Here is a 13,868-nt window from a genome sequence, read left to right on the forward strand (position 1 = left end):
GGAATGCCCTGCCCCACCCTTGTGTCCAGCTGTGCGTTTTAAGTCTGAGACATTGGGGGACCAAGTCCAACTTTAGAAAAGCAAAGGTCGGTGGCCTTTTGTGGACCATGAAGGTGTGGTCATCCATAGAGCACATGCTTTGTGGATGGCCCATTTCTCTTTGATTTCTGTTTAGGAGGACTTCCTGGAGGTGACGGCAACCTTGCCAAACAAGGAGGAGACATCCGGTTCCCCCGGAGGAGCAGGGTGAGTGACTGGCAGGGCCAACGCGGGTCCTGTGCTCTGACTGTGGGGGGTGAGCGCTGCTTCCTCAGCCGGCCATTCCTTCCTGAGATGGGGGGCGTGTCCTCCCCTGGGTTGTGCTGGCTCTCGATGAGCCTGTGCTCGGGCTGGTGCCCTCCAGTGCTGCTCCGTTGTTGGTATTGAAAAGGTAGGTTTTCCTTCTATTATTACAGGCTTTGTGGTTAACCATAGAGGAAACCCACCATTTCAGTACCTACCATTGCTTTTAAGATCGTTCTGAGCACCAAGTCCATCTCAGGGAATAGAGACAAAGGTCACCAACCCCTACCCCTCCCAAGGGTGAGGGGTGGGGAGGGGGGATGGAGGACCGGTCCCCGTGGTGATGGGACAGGTCCTCCTTAGAGCGCCCGGAGGCTGGCGCCTGGTGCACCTGTCTTATGTGCCCTTCATTTTTGACAGATCATGCGTGGGTTCCTGTTTTCCGGACTAAATCCTTCTTTGGTATTTAAAAGGCGGATATTCCTTCTATGTTTATGTTATGTACCATTAAACGTAGAGGAAATTCCACCTTTTCAGTATCAAATAGTTCTTCAAAACGCTCGTGCACGGACCCACACCAGGGAGGCCAGGTGGGGGCAGCCCTGCAGGGTGAGTGGTGGGATGGTGGGCCACCCAGCCCATGTGCCTCCTTCCTGCCACGTCTGTGAACCACCCACTGTCCAGAGGAGGGGCTGGGGGCTAAGGGCTGAGGGCTGGGGCTGGGGGTTTGGGGCTCGGGGCTAGGGCTGGGGGCTGGGGGCTGGGGCTGGGGGGCTAGGGCTGGGGGCTGGGGGCTGGAGGCTGGAGGCTGGAGGCTGGAGGCTGGTGTCCGGGTCTCTCCATGCCAACCAACTACACGGTCTTTCCTGTGTGATGTCACTTTCATTTCAGAGGGCTCGTGAGCAGGTCCACACTTTCCAGGACTCATCTTCCTTGGTATTTAAAAGGTAGATTTTCCTTTTATGATTACGTGGTTGATGGTTAGTCATAGAGGAAAATCCACGTTTTCAGTATCAAACGCTCCTTTGGAAACAGTTCCTGGATGGACGCCGGGGGGTGGGGGCGGCGAGCAGGGCCCAGCGACCCAGGGGAAGTGAAAGATGGTGGACGGCGGAACATGTGCTTCGTTCGAGCCATATGTCTGCCGACCATCACCTTGAGAAGCCCCCTGTGGCTGAGGAGCCAGCGGGGCAAGGGGCCGCCGTGTGTGGCCACAGCTCGGCCACGGGGCTGGACACAACTTGGCTTCCGTTTTGGGGAGCTGTGCGCGGGCGTGTCCTTTCCGGAACTCGATCCTCCTTTGGTATTTAAAAGGTGGATATTCCTTCTATGTTTACGTGATTCATAGATAATCATAGAGGAAAATCCATGTTTTCAGTATCAAAAGCTGCTTAGGAAATATTTCGGGCAGGGGCTGTAGGGCGAGCCCCCCTCCTGGCCCCATCGGCCTGGGTGGGCGAAGGCTGGGGGCCGTCAGGCGTAGGCTGAGCGGACCTGCCTTTGTGAGCGAAGCCAACCTGGGGAGGACCCGGTTACCTGGGGGAGCTTGTCTGCCCCGTGTCAGTGTCACTGTCATGTTTGACGCAAGCGCCAGGACAGAGTCCTTCCTTGGTATTTAAAAGGTAGATTCTCCTTCTATGAGTACATTATTTACGATTAATCATAGAGGAAAATCCACGTTTTCAGTATCAAATGCCGCTGGGAAACCTCCGAGGACGTGAAGTCGCCATCCAAGAAGCGTGGTCCCCGGAGCCCCCCAGCTCTGTGAGATGCGCCGTGTGCCACCCGCCCTCGCGTGCACTGTGTGGTTGAGGGGCTAGACTCTGTGTGGTTTCACTGACCTGGAATGGATTTTGTTCTCTGTGTGTTACTGAGTTTATAACGCGTTTTCTGGACTTACCTCTTCTGCTGTAACCTTAGAGAGCACTGCGGGGGCTGTGGAGTTTAGGAAGAGGGGGAGTGGGGGACCACTCCCGGGACCTGGAAGGAATGGAGGCGTGATCGATCTGTTTGTCTTAGGCTCGCTCACTACTGGAGCTGATGCCAACTTTTGTTTTCAGTCAGAAGGATTTATTCCTATTATTTTAAATGTAATATAATTTAATTTTTCCACCACCGTTTATCCCCTCTATGCCCTCTTCCACCTCCACCTATTCCTCCCCCTGATGCCAACTGTGTTTCGTGAGAGTAGCTTTGCCACCAGTGGTATCATTTGCTCCCTGAAGAGAGGTTGTCCTTCCGTTGTTATTATTTGTGATGTGTGTTCAAGGGCAAGCTCTCTCCAGAGGGCAGAACCTGCCCGGGGAGGCTCCCTAGAGGCAGGGCTTTCTGCTCCCGCGGGGGCCAGTGCCAGAGCATGGCTGGCCCAGCGCATGCGCCTCTCTCCTGCTGTCTGTGACTCGGTCTCCTCACCTTTTTCATCCCATGCATCCTCCAGAGACCTTTCTGGAAGAAATGATGACTTTGGAGATGATGCAGTGGTTTTCTTCTCATAGCTGCTGTTCTGTTGAGAAAGTGGTGCTTTCTTAACAGTGCCCATGAGCTGCTACTCTGGTCAGTCTCACCAGACATGATGCCCAGCCCTGAGATGTGACCTCAGGGTCCGTCCCTCTCCCGGGCAGGCGACAGAATGGTCAACAGCAAAGTTAGTGTCTCATTTTAATTTGGGTCATCTGGTCTACCTACCCTCCAGACCTAGCTCATCCCTGGGCTGACTTCTGGGCCTTAATGTCCATGTCATTCAGAGGCAGGGGAGGGGTGTTGGTGCCCCAAAGTGCTGTGACTTGTGGGACTGGGCACTGGGACCCTGAGGCCGCAGTGCCCCCTTGTCCACAGGCATCTTCCATCGTTGCCAATTGTGATGGAAAGACTGGCATTCCCTAGGTCATTTTCATCATCTGTGTAAGTAGAGAGCGTGGCCTGGGGTCTCCTCTCCCTTTGGTGGATCTTGCACAGATGAGCACTTCTGAGTAGCAGCTCAGGTGGCTTTCTGCTCGCAATGCCAAGTTCAGGACAAGGGCCGCTTGTCTTAGCACTGCCTCGCGATCTGTGAGTGTGCGGGCAGTCGTGGAGTGTGTTGGTTTTCCTTCTTGCTTTTTCTCTTTAATGATGCATGCTATCATGTTTTCTAACCCCAACCAGCCTGTGTGCCATCGGGTGGGCTTGCTGGAGGCGGTGGCTTTGGGCAGAGGCATGGTTCTTGCCCCAGGGTGGTTGTGGGCCATGAAGGAATGTCATAGGGGATTCCTTTACCTCCACTTTGTGCCAAGCCATTGGGTTTGGCCTGTCTTTGGGGAGACAGACCTATCTTGGAGAGATCCTGGCATGTACAGCCCCTTTCAGAGCTGAGTCACAGCATGCAGGGTGTGGGGTTGTCACTGCCCCCCCCGCCCCCGCCCACCCTCCCCTCCGCCCCCGTGGTCTTACCCCTCCAGGAACCTCCTCTGTGGAAGGCGCGTGTGGTCCTCACCGGAGCTTCTCTTTGGTACTTGAAAAGAGAATACCCTTTGTATGTTCACTTTATTAATGGTGAATGTACAGGGGAGACTCTTATTTGCGTATCAAACTGACCGGGAAGGCACCTGGACCCAGAAGCCTTCAGGACAGGGTCGCTGATGTCAGCCACGTCAGGTATGTCCTGGCTTCCCGGCCTGAATGTGGATGTCTTCCCTCTGTGATGGTGCCCCCCAGCTCCTCCTCAGGGACTCCCCGGAGACCAAGCCTTCTGGGTAGGCCACCTATTGCCTGCACTGGTTCAATGGTAGTTTGCTTTTTTAAAGATGAACCGTATGTATACCTGCCCTGTGTCAGTGCCAAGCCACACCCAGGAGACTTCCTCACGTGGAGCTCATGTGTCACGGGTAACACATGAGCGACAGTGGACCACAGAGCACCGACTTTATTTATGATGGTTTCAAGCCTGGTTGACTAACTAACTCCTGTGACTCTATCCTGGAGGACTTCCTGGAGGTGGCATCTGCCTTTGGGAAGAAGCTGAGATTTGCTCATCATTACTCCTCGTCAGTGTTTGGTGGACATTCTCCGTGTGGCCCCTGAGATGAATCTGTAAGAGCTATTTCTGTGTGTGATTTGTGGTTCAAGTCCCACCTGGAGACAGTGTCCTCCACAGGATCTGCACGGCTCTAGGGAAAAGCCGGGGGAGAGCCATCTGTCTCCCTGGACCAGGTACGTGGATGTTGGAAGGTCAGAGGGAAGGGCTTCTGTCTTGATGTTTGTCCTCTGGCCCTCTGACTTCCTGTATCTGCTCATGTCTAGGATGCTGGCCAGGAAAGCAGGCTGTGGGGCTGTGCTGGTGGAGACATTTCCTGGGCCGTGTGACTGTCCGCCTTGCACACCTTGACTACCAGCATCAGAGGAGGGGTGTTGCAACACCCCTGTCAAGGAGAATGAACATCGTCCGAGAGAGGTGAGCCCCTCACCGGGGCGGGGCGATTGGGAGGGGAATGAGTCAGCCCACCTGTTCACCTGTAGCCTTCAGTCCCACTCCTTCTGTAGGGTAGGGAACTCTTGGGAAGAGGCCACCATGGGAGATTGGCCATAGGTCTGCTCTCTCTCAAGGCACGTGGCACATGGGGTCTGAATCCTTTTCGGTAGCAGACCTTTCCTAGCATGGCTTCAGGAGGGTGGTGAGGAGGGGGCAGGCTCTGGGGAACACGTTGGCAGTCATATCTCTCGCAGACACTGGCCACAGGGCCTTTGCTTCTATACTATGTCCCTTCACCCAGTCCCTGTGCCCTCGGTGCCCATACACTGTCGGCAGAACTTTCTGGAGGAGTTACCCACTGTTGTTCTGCAGAAACTGAGAAGCTGGGCTCTGCGTGCGCTCCAAGGCCATGGGCTTGAGCTCCATTTCGGGAACAAGTTCTGATTTGGACGGGTGCCTGGAAATGATGCCAATTTCACTGAGGGGCAATGGCATCTGCCCCTCCCCAGACTCTGAGGGATGGAGAGCTGACCCGTGGGCACACACCTGGCAGGAGGTGTGTGCCCCCTGGCCTGCGGATCCTGCATCTCCCACCCCCTCTCTAGGACCAACCGCGGGAGTCGAGGCCGGCCCCGGGACCGATAGCGGTGGACCTGCCCAAAGCTATTGTTTGGTACTTACAGCGAGGTTGCCCTTTGTATATTCGGTTTTTTGACATAGAATATACAAGGGCAAGCTCTCTGTGAGTATCAAACCTTGACCCAGTGTGCACTCAGCGAGGGATGCGGTATGTGTGTGCATGCCAGTGCGTGTCCATTCCGTGTGTGGCGCCTTGCTCGCGGGTCGCCACTCTGCAGAGATGATGTCACAGCCACACGGCCGACTGTAGGGAAGGCAGTGGCCTGGGGCACACCGCCTGTCCTTGTTCTGTGTGGCCGGGGGCGGGGTGAGCAGGCATGCGCTGTGTGTGGTCCGGTCCGCGCCCCCCACGTCAGTGTCAGTGTGGGGTGGTGTCGTGTCCTCCCTGTGGCGTTCAGTGCTCCAGCCCGCATGCTTGTGCTCAGTGTGTGTGACCCGGCCCACTAACCCTCAGCATCTAATTCATCCCCAGGACTGCGCCTTGAAGACGTGCCGAGGCCTCCCCAGGCAGTGGCTTTCTTTTCCGTGCTAAACTTTGGTACTTGGAGAGTGGTTATCCCTGTCCTGTTCGTTTTACTCATGTCGAATCGTACAGGGTCATCCACTTTTTCAGTATCAAGAGCGCAGACTGTAGAGTTCGATTTCCTGTGTTTGGATCCCGCCTCTGACACTTACTAACCATGCAACCTTGGGCCAGGATTTCATCGTGTGGGGCCTTCTGTCCCACGTGTCCCACGGGCATCGGGGGCTGCTGGGGCGGAACGAGTTAGACCGCGTGCAAGGCGCAGGGCAGAGCCTGGCCTCAGCCCTTCCCACGCTGTAGCCTTGAAGCCTGTGGTGGCGGTGGTGGTGGTGGTGACGGTGGTCAATTATCTCCTGGGTGTTTTGGAGCAATGCCCACACGTGGACGTCCAATGCCCCCTCAGGTATGGGGATGGATTGTGGAGCCCGGAGTTTATGCTGTATTTACAATGGCGGCAACCAAGCGCACCAGCTAAGCCCTTCTCGGGGCGGCATTTGGAAAACCAAGAGCATTGGCTCCCTGTGAGAGGGGCTGGCCTTGGCCTCGGCCTCAGCCTCAGCCCCCATCCACTTTCTGAAGGACTCTTGGGTGCAGACGCCAAGCAGCGTGAGGAGTGGGTTATGGGGCATGCACCATGCCTGTGGGGTGTGTGTGCACATGTGTGTGTGTGTGTGTGTGTGTGTGTGTGTGTGTGTGTGTCTGGAGTTCTCAGTTTCCGTCACTGTCCAGCCCTGAGCCACAGACCTGGAGGTGCCGGTGGTCCTGTCCGTGCTCCTGTTTCATACTTGAGGAGAAATTATCCTTGGTGTGCTCGCGTCTTTTGTGATGAATCATACAAGGACAATTTCTTTTTGAGTATCAAGCCCTGCCTCGGCGGACTTCCTGGGCTCCATGGCAAGTTCTATAGAGATGTGAGCGTCCGCCACTCCCCGGGGCTGGTGCTGGGGTGGGGAGGAGAGAGCGTGCCGCTGGCCTGTGTGGGGTGCACTTGTGCCCTAACCTTCAAGACCCTGGAGGCGAGGCCGTGCTTGGCAAGAGGCCAGTGGGACCCTGGGTGCTGCCGCTGGCCTGCGCTGGCCATGGGTGTGTGTTATCGGTGACGCGGCCTTCACGGGCCTGCTTCTTGAAGGCACTTCTTGGACCTGGAGCCAACTTTTGGGACAGGTCGTTGGTGTCCGTGCTCCTCCCCCCATCTGAGGGATGTGACTGACCCCCAAGCACGTGCCTTCTCCTACTGTGTGAAGCGGATCTGCTCACCCTCACTGTCTGGGGAGCACTTGAGAAGAACTTTCTAGAAGGGACACGGACTTTGGAGAAGATGCATCTTCTGGATGGTGCAGATCTTTGGTGCTTAAAGAATGGCTGTCCGTAGTATGGTCTCTCTATTTATGGTGATTAATATCGGACAACCATTGTTTTAGTATCCAAATGTGCTTCACAATGTTCTCTCGAGCCCAGCGCCGACCTCAGCCCGAGGACACGGGTGCCTGCCCCGCGGCGCACGCCTCTCCTGGGGATCTGTAGCCACCAATTCAGCCGCCAGCGTGCTGCCCTTACACTAAGACCAGCTTCGGGGTGGAGGTGTAGAGTGGGCGTTTGGGGCCATTTGGAAGATGTTGATAATTTCTCATCTGTCTTTCTCTTCTTGTATTAAATCTTAGCCACGAGGAATTCCAGGAAGAGATGTTGGTGCCAAGCATCTCTCTAGGCAGCTAGATGGTGGCCCCCCACCCCCGGCCTTTGGCATACATTCAGAGCGTGGAAGGCTTCCTGGAGGAGGGCCAAACCTTAAGGAAACACAGTACAATTACCTGCCTCTACTACTGCTTGGGGCTTCTGAGCAGCCGTCCCTGGAGGGTTCTGTTTATTTTTGAAGGACGTGGCATGGCCACGGGCCCTTTTTTGGGATCCACTTAATCTCAGAGACTCTCTCTCCCATGGGACACAAACTTTAGTAATAAGACACTGGTCAACGGCACCTCTGGGGTGTGCGTGTGTGCGTGCGTGTGTGCGTGCGTGCGTATGGATTGTTGGCTAGAGTTGTGCTTCTCAAACTCTAAAATGCTTCTAAGATTTTCATCACCTAGGGATCTTGTTAAAAGGCAGATTCTGATTCAGGGACCAAGATTCTGCATTTTTAGCAAGTTTCCAAGTGATGCTAATGCTGCTGGTCAGTGGACGCCACTCGGAACCGTTTGGGGCTGGAGAGTTGGAGATATGTGCTTTACTTGCGCTGTGTCCCCGCTGACCCCACCGTCCCTACGCCGTCTGTCTTGAGGCCTCCCCAGAACCCACGGGCCGCCCTCTGATTTGCGAGCCCTGGTGATCTGGGATGGGCTCGCTTTATGGAAGAATACCATGCGCTGATGCCTCTCCAGAATCACAGATGCCCCAAAGGGCTGCCCACGTCCATGACCCGCTTCTGGGAGAGGCTGCAGGTGTCTGCCCAGGGCCAGGCTGGTCAGGGGCTGGGTCAGCGGTGTTGTTGGTGGCTGGGCCCTCTAACTCTGTGATCCTCCACTTCCAGTCAGTCCGAAGGACGTGTTCCTGGGACCCAGGCCATCTTGCCCTGGAGACCCTGACCCAGGACCCGCGGTGCCCCGTTCTGTCAGGGGAGGTATTGTCCGTGATGGCTCTGCTTATCCTACCACACACGTCGACCTGGTTTATTTACTGACTGATCGATTCAGGTACTAACTTTTAAAAACTAAAGGTATTGGGGTGACATTGGTTAACGAGATTATATCGGTTTCCAGGGCGCCATTCTGGTCATCAGATTCTTCTTTCATTTTTGCTTCAGAATTGAACCCGAGTTGGAAGTCTTCCTGGGTGAGGTTGTCATGTGGGGGGCGCGGAGTCCGGTGTCGGGGCTGCCTCTGGGCGCTGGGGCCAAGGCGCAGGGCTGGGTGACGGAGACCACACGCGTGCTCTCTTTACAGGACGGGAACGCCTGGCTCCCTGGCCCCCGGGACTCGGCTCATCCTGAGAAGAGGAGGCAACGGCGACGACGGTGGGGAAGCGGCCGTGGTTTTCATTTCAGAATATTCAGGGATATTTGAGGAGAGGTTATCCGTGCTATGTTCGCTTCATTCATCATGAATAATACATGGTTAACCTCTTTTTGAATATCAAACTCTGCCTCGAGGGCCACCCGCACAGGAGACGTGAGAGCGTGTGCCTTGTGTGAGCCGTGTGCCCCGAGGGTGTGCTTCCCGGCAGGGAGGCCAGCATGCGACAAGCGGGGTTGTTTTGCAGTGTTTTTGCAGTGAATTTGATGTGTTTTTACCATTTGTCCAGTTACCCCCTGTCAATGCTGACCTGCCTGGGAGAGAGGGACCCTGGGGGTGGGCCTCTGTGTCCCTGGACTGCAGGGTGGGTCCCTGGGTGCCTGACTGTGCCCCTGACCTCAGGGGCAGAGCTCCCCACAGCGCTGACCCTGACCTCCATTCGAGTCCTTTGCAGGGTGGCTCCTGGGGCTCACTAGCCACGCTGGAGAGGATGTGGTCGCTGCTCCACGGGGGCATTGCGAGCTTCCTTCCTTCTCCAAGACTTCTCCGAGGGCAGTCTGTGCTCCGGGGTCAAGACGCACCCAGATGGCTCCCTGGACGCTGGCCGCCGGCCCAGGTGTGTGAAGGGCAGGTCAGCTTCTGCTTACCCGCTGCTTCTCCCTGAGACCACTACCCTGCTGTCCTCTTCCTCAGCAGATGGACTCCAGGGGCGCCGTCGCAGAGCCAGGGGCCTTTTCTCTCCGCTCCCGCTGCACTCCCTCCGCTCATTGGTGGGGAAGACCAGGCAGCCGATAGGATCCTCCTGCTTATGGGGGAGGAGGGCCCATGTGTGGTGACCAGCACAGTGAGTCCTTTCTTGGAGTCAGTTCAGGATGGGTGCCTGCTGGGGGCGCCAGCTTCCCCGTAAGCAGTCTGTCAGCCTGGCCCTAAGGTACGTGAATACACAGTCGAGCCCGGGCCTGTTACTGATGCATGTGCCTCCCATCCACTAACACAGAGTCCATTCCACCCGCAGGAGAAGCCCCAGGAGAGATGCCAGCTCTGGACTCGGGGTGCCGACGTTGTCAGTGTCAGCACGTGGGGGTGACGAGGGACCATCTGGATGCTGTTTCTTTGTTGGTGAAAGACATCACACAGTTGACCTCGCACTGATGCCATGGAAGGTGATGTGGAGTTGTCCTACCTTCAGGGAAGGGATGGGTGTCAGTCCCGTCCCACAGTACCTGCAGGGAGGTAGCGTCCATGGTTCCGAAGAACACTGTCCTCTTTCAGGAACTTCTGGGGGCCAGGCCATTTTGTGCTCAGCTTCGCCCCAGCTCCCTCGGAAAGAGTTGTGGTGTGTATTTGTGGCACACGCGAAGTGGTCTTCCGGCTCCGTGAGGACCTCCTGGAGAAAAGGACATCTCTCTTCCAGGGAAAGGTTTTGTTGTCGGTGTCAATCCAAGGTTTAGGGAGGACACAGGGTGGGGGGGACCCCTCCTACTCTGCCACTCCCAAGCAGGTGCTGACCACTGTCCACGGCAGCATCTCTATCATGCTTCCTTGGTCATGAATGGGGTGCTGCGTCACATCCTTCCTTATATAATTCAGCTTTGGGAGAATTACCTGCCCCAGTCCTTGACAGGACGGTCCATGGCAGAGCCTGGGCCTTAATCAGGATTAAGTCACGCGGTCCCCCAGCTATAGCATAGGGCCTTGATGCTCCCCCTCGGGCTGGGCGGTGTCGGGCTGACTGTTGGGACTTCGCTGTGTTGGTGGCTAATCACTTCCGAGCTGCTGTTTTTCAGGACAGGCTCCCACCTGGAGACGTACCCGACAAGACTCCAGCAGGGCGTTGTCCATGATAGGGGAATGGATGGTTGATCAGAGAACATACATTTTATCAATGATGTATGTCAACTGATCCACAGTCCCTACCTATCCAGTGACTTCAGGACAGACTTCGGAAGAAGAGGTGGTCGTTCCCTTATCTGTGCTAGTACCTGGCCCTTGAAAAGACCTTCTCCTTGCTGGGTTGGCTCTGTTGATGCCGAGTCGTCCGAGGGAAATACTTTAAGTGCTGATCTTGCCTGGGAAGCTGTCGGCCTCGACTCCTTCTCGGGGACAGACAGGAATGCATGGTTGGCCAGAGAGCATGGGCTTCCTATCCAAGGAGCACCACCCAGTCCTCCTAACCCTCAGTCCCCGATTCATCTTTAGGAGGACTAGCTGGAGGCAAGGCCCACTCTGGTGAAGACACGATTCATCGGCGTTAGCCTTCGGTACTTGAAGAGTGGTTATCCCTGCTGTGTTCGCTGTATTTATGACGAATCATACAGGGACATCCAGTTTTTCAGTATCAAATACTGCTTTGGAGGGCTTCCCGGACAGCGTTATGCCTTCAGGGAGGAGGTCTGGGCTTCTGTGCCCACCCAAGGTATGTAGATGGACGATGGAGCTCAGTGCACTCGCTGCCTACTGCTGCATGGCCCTTGGTGCACCGACGGCCAGAGTCTAAGCTGTGCAGAGCTGGCTGCCTAGGAGGGCTGCGATCTTCTGGAAGGGGTGTTGGTTTCAGCACCAAAGCATCATGGGAGGTTGGCCAGTGAGAATTCCATTCACACAAAAGATCTGCCACTTGCTACAAACAAAACCCGATCCTTTTTTAAGATGAATTCCTGGAGACCAGGCCAACACGAGGAGGCGGCAGTGATCTGGTCTGATACACAATTGGTCATGCGTGTTGCATTTCTCCAGGGAAGACTCTTCTTGAGAGTCAACTCTTGCCCAGGAAGGCTTTCTGAAAGCAGCGCCAGCCGGTGGGCATCGCATCTTCCTGGCGTGCACTGAGAGCTGGTTGAGCTGAGTTACTCTTTGCTCCTGGTGGGTGTCACTCGGTTCGCTTTCCCACAGACCCGGCCTGTGTTTATCATCGCTTTGGGAAGGGTACCTGCTTCTTCCATAGGTGCTCTTTCTTCATGATCAGATTCTCTGGTCATTTGCATAACTACATGGTCCATGAACTGAGGAAAGATTCAGTCATTCCACAAATGAGGACCGAGTACATACCATATTCTAGATGATCTAGGCCTTATCTGTTTTCTCTAATCTGGGGGGTGCGGGGGAGTGGGGCTGGGGAGCGGAGGGCAAGACAAAGCGCTTGCTCATGTGGGTTTCACAATCTGGTGGGAAAGATGGACAAGTGAATGCAAACTATGAAACATAATTTTGTCCACAGTGAGTTTTGTGGGGGAAAGCAAAGCAGGGTAAGGTGCCAGAATGAGGCAAAGATGGGGTGGAGGTTAACGTTACAGATAGGGGTCTGGAAAGGTCTCTCTGAGGAGAGGGGAGGAGAATGAAGTTGGGACGGGACAGATGGCAATCTGGGGTAGGAGCATTTCAGAAGAAGGGTGTGGTGCAAGGAAGCCGTATGGTATCTTTGAGAAACAGCGAGAAGTACAGTGGGGCTGGACGGAGCATGGACAGTCATGGGCACTAAGGTGGGACAGGCAGCCTCAGAGGCACGGGCACATGATTTTGTTTTGAGTGAGATGGAGGCTCTGGGAGGGTCCTTAGCCGGGAGGGATGCATGGCCCATGTTAAAAAGATCACTGACCACAAGGATGGCCTAGAAGAGAGCTAATGGGAGCTTGAGTGAGGACGGGAGCCCCTGCTGAGGTGGAGGCATGGAGAATGTGGGCTGCCCTCAAGGTGGAGCCAGCCAGTCTGCAGAATGGTTGGATGAGAGCAGTCGGTAGACAGTGAGGTAGTCGGGGAGGGGACGGACCAGAGGTTCTAAAGGTGTGATCATTGCTGGGCAAGGTTCTAGAGCAAGTCAGTGGGTAGCCAGGGAACTCATGTAGAAGAGGCTGTGACCAGCATTGCAACGACCCAAGCTGAGGCAATGACCTTGGCACCGAAGGGTCAGGTCGGGTGGAGGCAGAGGTAGCTGGAAATGAGGAAGTCTCCAGGTCAAAGCAAGGAAGCTGTTGATGTGCAGTCATTACCAAGGGAGCTGTTGATGTGTGTTGGTGTTCAAGGGAGGAAGATGGAGACTCAGAAGCTATCAAAGAAGAGCTGGGCAGCCATTATCCAGGTGGAGGGTCATGAGGTCAGACGAATGTGCTAGGAATGCACTGGAATTTTGAAAGGAAAGTTGGGGGGTGGGGCACAATCTGGAGGTGGAGCTGTGGAGCAAGGATGTCATCTGCCCACTGCAAGCCTTGGTGTAAGAAGTGGCAGGTGTCCCATGCGAGAGAATATGGACATAAAAGACTTGGCTGGTGTTGGGCCATGGTTCCAGACAGGCTTTGCAAGAGTTTTGGGGACATGGAGGAAGGGTGGGGAGATGGGCTCTCACGTTGATCCTTTGGGCATGAGGACTGGGTTCTGGCAGTAGTGAATGGAACCTGGTCCTACTGGTCCAAGCTTGTTTGGGAGAAGGTGGGTCAGTGATTTTTGATGGCATCCTTCTTGGAATTGCTTTCTTGGATGGCTTATTGGGGTGAGGTAGGTGGTGAAGCAGAGGAGATGGGAAGCGACTGGGGGTCTCCTGGGATTGTGAAGAGCTTGGTCATCCACCCTGCAGTGGCCATGGTGCTCTCTCTTGAGCTCCCCCGATTCAGTGGATCCCGTAAGTCATGAAGGAGCTTGGCTAGTACCTCCATGTGCTGATGGATAACTGAGTGTGTTCTGTTGAGAAGTCCAAGGTCCCTGTTCAGAAACTCCTGTGACAAGTTCACATTGTGAAGGACCACAGTGGCCTCCCTCTTCTCATGTCTAAAACGCTGCCCCTGATGACTCAGGAACACAGTTTCAACTCCAGGGCAGGGGGCGGTGTTGGCACCCCTCCAGAAGAGGTGAGTGGATGACCCTCCCCCCCAACTCCCATGAATTCTGAGGACATACATCAGCCATCTCACTAACACTTTCCAATCTGCCCACAGGACAGCTGTTGGAGGCCACGCCCCTCAGAGAAGTGGAAGGGGACCCC

The sequence above is a fragment of the Myotis yumanensis genome, unplaced genomic scaffold, assembly GCF_028538775.1.
Source record: "Myotis yumanensis isolate MYYU_CA2020_CCGP unplaced genomic scaffold, mMyoYum1.0.hap1 SCAF_1, whole genome shotgun sequence".
NCBI classification, from domain to species: Eukaryota; Metazoa; Chordata; class Mammalia; order Chiroptera; family Vespertilionidae; genus Myotis; species Myotis yumanensis.